We start from the raw sequence: 5,295 nt of genomic DNA, 5'->3' as shown, positions 1-5,295 counted from the left end.
AGTCAATTAGAGAAAGACAAATACCATATGATTCACTAATATGTGGAATTTAAGAAGCAAGACAGGTGACACATGGGAATGGGGGAAAAGAAGAGAGAGGGAAACAAACCACAAGAGACTCTAAATGATAGATAGTAAACTGAGTGTTAATGGAGGAAGTGGGTGAGGGATGAGCTAGATAGGTGATGGGTATTAAAGAGGGCACTTGTCACGAGCACTGAGTGTTGTATGCAAGTGATGAATCACTGAATTATGTTCCTAAAATCAATATTGCACTATATGTTAACTAAAACTTAAATTAAAAAAGAATGAAATCTGTCATTTGCAACAACCTAAATGGAGAGTATTATACTAAGCAAAATAAGTCAGTCGGAGAAAGACAAATACCATATAGTATCACTCATAGGTGGAATTTAAGAAACAAAACAATCATATAGGAGAAATATAGAGAAAGGCAAACCAAGAAATAGAATCTTCACTATAGAAAACAAACTATTGGCTACAACAGGGCAGGTGAGTGAGGGGGTGGAATAAATAGATGATGGGGACTAAGGAGTGCACTTGTTCTGATGAGCACTGAGTGTTGTATGGAAGTGTTGAATCACTCTATTGTACACCTGAAACCAATATTACGCTGTATGTTAACTAACTGGAAATTAAATAAAAATTTATAAATAAAAAAATGTCCCCTACAGTATAAAATCTAGATTCTATATTGTTTTTATTATCTTTACATGCTAATATTTTTTCCAACTACCTTTCTACACAAACTATTTTATTCCAAAAATTAACACAATTCTTTGCCTTCCTAAAATGTTGTCCTTTTTCATTAGTTCTCTAATTTCTATTCATTCTTCAGGACTAGCTTAATCCACCACTTTCATGAAAAGTGTTTTGACAAATACAAAAAGTCTTGTGTTCACAAACACAGTACCAAAAAGAATAATTCTATCACCCCAGAAAATTTTCACATACTGCCCCTTTGTAGTAAACCCCTTTTTCTTAGAAAAAAAAAGACCTCTGGAAATAAATACTGTTTGCTGTTTTTGTACTTTTGCCACTTTCCAAATGTCACATGTATGAAAATATATATATGTGTCAGATTTCTTCCACTTAGTATAATACATTTTCATCCATATTATGTAAATCAAAAGTTTATTCTTTTTTATTGCTGACCAGTAGTCTATCAAATAAATATAATGCAATCTGTTTATTCAGTTAGCTATTGAAAGCCATTTGGGCTATTTCAGTTTTTGACAAATATGAATAAAGCTACAGAGTTTTGTGAAAACATAAGTTTTCATTTCAGTTGGGGAAATATCTAGGAGTAGGGATTGCTGGGTAGAATGGAAAGTGTATGTTTAACTTTATGGGAAACTGCCAACAGTTTTTTTTTTTTAATTTGAGCATAGTTGACACACAATGTTGCACTAGTTTCAGGGGTTTTCCATAGTGATAAAACAAGTTTAGACATTATGCTATGCTCACCATAATTGTAGCTACCACCTGTCACCGTACAACACTATTACAATATCTTAACTATATTCCTTATTCTGTGACTTTTTCTCCTGTGACTTACTCCTTTCAAAATGGAAGCCCCCCTTCACCCATTTAGCCCATCCCTCCAACCCCCTTCTTTTTGGCAACCCTCTGTTTGTTCTCTTTATTTATAGGTCCGGTCCTATTTTTTGTTTCTTTATTCATTTTTTAAACTCCACTTATGAGTGAAATCATATCGTATTTGTATTTCTCAGCCTGATTTATTTCAATTATGGAGATTCTTCAAAAATTTTTTAAAAATACCATATGATCCAATAATTCCACTATTAGGTATTTACCCAAAGAAAACAAAAACACTAATTTGAAAAGATACATGCACCCCTATGTTTATTGCAGGATTATTTACAATAGCCAAGATGTGGAAGAAGCCTGTGTCCATCAGTAGATAAATGGATATGGAAGATGTAGTATACACATACTGGACTATTACACAGCCATAAAAAAAGATGAGATCATGAAATTTTGAGATAATATCAATGATCCTAGAGGAAATTGCCACCAGTTTTCCCAACTGCCTGTATGAGCATTCCTGCTGCCCCATATCCTAGTCAACACTTAGTAATTTCACTTTTCATGATTTTAGCCATTAAAGTAGGAGTGTAGTAGTATCTCATTGGTTTGAATTTATACCTCCCTAGTGAGTAGATAATGATGAATAATAATGTTGAGTATCGTTCTATATGCATCTTCAGTGACCTGTATGTTAAGATCCTTTGATTATTTAAAACAGTTGAGTTGTTTGTTTTCTTAGTATGAGTTTTGGGAGTTATTTACATATTTTAGATACAAATACTTTAATACATATTGGATTTGGAAATACTTTCTTCCAGTGTTTGGCTTTTCTTTGCATTTGCCACAGTCAATTTTCCCTTGATGGGTTATGTTTTTGATGTCCTATCTCAATCTCTTTGCCAAACCCAAGTCACTCAGATTTTCTTCTATGTTTTATTTCAGAAACATTGTGATTTTGTACTTGGATCTTTGATTAATTTTGAGTTAATTTTTGTATAAGTTGTGAAGTATATGTGAAGATGATAATGATGATGATGATGATGATGATTTTGCATGCAGATAACTACTTTTTCAGCACTATGTGTTAAAGACTATTCATTCTCTGTTGAGTTGCTCTGGCATTTTCATGAATAATTAGTTCATTATATCTGGACTCTATATGCTCCATTGATCGATACGTTTAATCCTTTGCCAATAACACACTGTCTTGATTATTGTAGCTTTATAGTGAGCCTTGAAATTGAGTAATGTGATTCTTCCATTTGTTTTGTTTTGTTTCAAAATTGTTTTGGTTGTGGTAGGTCTTTTGCCCTCTCATACACATTTTATTTTTTTAATGTTTATTTATTTTGAGAGAGAGTGAGCACACATGTACGCATTTATGAGCAGGGGAGGAGCAGAGAGAGAGTGGGAAAGAGAGAATCCCAAGTAGGCTCCCGCTGTCAGCACAAGCCTGATGTGGGGCTTGAACTCACAAACTGTGAGATCATGATCTGAACCAAAATCAAGAGTCTGATGCTTAACCAACTGAGCCACCCAGGCACACCTCCATACACATTTTTTTTTAACGTTTTTTTTTTTATTTATTTTTGAGACAGGGAGAGACAGAGCATGAACAGGGGAAGGTCAGAGAGAGGGAGACACAGAATCTGAAACAGGCTCCAGGCTCCGAGCTGTCAGCACAGAGCCCGACGCGGGGCTCAAACTCACGGACCGCAAGATCATGACCTGAGCTGAAGTCGGACGCTTAACCGACTGAGCCACCCAGGCGCCCCTCCATACACATTTTTAAATCAACTTGTAGGCATTTTTAAAATGTATGATTTTTTATTGGGATTGCATGGAATCTATAAGTAAAATTATACAGAATTAACTAATATCTTAACAATATTGAGTTTTCCTCAATACTGTATCTCTTCATTTACTTAAATTTTCTGATTTTTCTCACCAGTGTTTTATCATTTTCAGTATACATATCCTGCATACATTTTTTTTGCTAGATTTATACCTAAGTATTTTACTTTTGGGTGCTATTTAAAAGGGTATTATTTAAGAATTTTAAATTCAAATGAGGTGGTTGAGCAGTTTGGTGGTGGCAGCTTTGCTGAGGCAGAGCTTTCTGAAGACCCTGATGGGCAAAACCATCACCCTCAAGATTGAGCCCAGTGACACCATTGAGAATGTCAAAGCCAAAATCCAAGACGAGGAGGGCATCCTCCCTGACCAGCAGTATCTGATTTTTGTGGACAAAACAGCTGGAGGATGGCTGAATTCTCTCAGACTACCATATCCAGAAAGAGTCCACCCTGCACTTGATACTTTGCCTGCAAGATGGCATCATCCAGCCTTCCCTCCGCCAGCTGGCCCAGAAATACAACTGCAACAAGATTATCTTCTGTAAGTGTTAGGCTCTCCTGCACCCATGGAGCTGTCTACCCCACTGTCTACCTCTGCAAGATGTGCTGGCACTACAACAACCTGCCCAAAGAAAAAGGTCAAATAAAGCCCCTCCACCAGCTCTTCCTTTGCTGGCAGTTTGGTCTCCTGCCAGAACCTCAAAGCCCTGGGGCCTCAATAAAATTTCCCTTTCAGTGACTGGGGGAATTTTTTTTTTTTAATTCCAATTGTTTACTCGATGTTATGGAGAAATTCAATTGAGTTTTCTATATTAAGCTTGTGTCCTTAAAACTGGCTGAACTCACTAGTTCTAGTTTTTTGTATATTCTTTGGACTTTCTACAAAAATAATTAAGCCATATTTAAAACTATCTATTTTCACTATGACATTTATATATGTATGTATGTTCTTTTGCCTTGATAGAAATTCCAGTATAATGATGAATAGGAAAAGTGGGAGTAGAGACATTCCCTTTTCTTGATCTTAGATTTTATGATGCTAGTTGTGGGTGATTTTTCCCCTTTATTAGCTTAAGAAACTTTCCTTTGATTGGTATTCAAACGTTGGAGCAGCCTTACCCTGGAATAAACCTCAGATGATCATAATCCATTATTCTTTTTATTTGTCTTTAACTTTTTTCCTCATAATATGTGATGCTGGTATCATAAAATTAGTAAGGAAGTGTTCCCTTTTATGTTCTGGAAAAGATTGGCAGAATTAAGATTATTTATTGAATGTTTTGTAGAATTTACATGCAGCAGCATTTTCTTTGTTGGAAGATTCTCAACTATGAATTTAAACTCTAATAAATATAAGACTATTCAGTTTACTTATTTTTCTTTGAGTTTTTCTTTATGTATTTCAAAGAACAGATCCACATCATGCAAGTTTTTCAACTTATGAGTATATAGTTGTTTGTATTGTATCATTATAATCTTTTTAATGTGTAAAGGTACCATAGTAATAACCGTCTATCCTTCCTGGTATTGGTAATTTGTGTCTTCCTTTTTTTTTGTCACTCTGGCTATGAGTTTATTAATTTTTAAAAATTTTTTTTTCTTTCAAAGAACCAGCTATACATTATATTGAATTTATCTATTATTTCTCTGTCTTCAATTTGGTTTCTTTTTTTTTTTTTTAATTTTTTTTTTTTTTTCAACGTTTATTTATTTTTGGGACAGAGAGAGACAGAGCATGAACGGGGGAGGGGCAGAGAGAGAGGGAGACACAGAATCGGAAACAGGCTCCAGGCTCTGAGCCATCAGCCCAGAGCCTGATGCGGGGCTCGAACTCACGGACCGCGAGATCGTGACCTGGCTGAAGTCG

The sequence above is a fragment of the Leopardus geoffroyi genome, chromosome D3 (genome assembly GCF_018350155.1).
Source record: "Leopardus geoffroyi isolate Oge1 chromosome D3, O.geoffroyi_Oge1_pat1.0, whole genome shotgun sequence".
NCBI lineage: Eukaryota > Metazoa > Chordata > Mammalia > Carnivora > Felidae > Leopardus > Leopardus geoffroyi.
Note: the sequence above shows the minus strand (reverse complement) of the source record.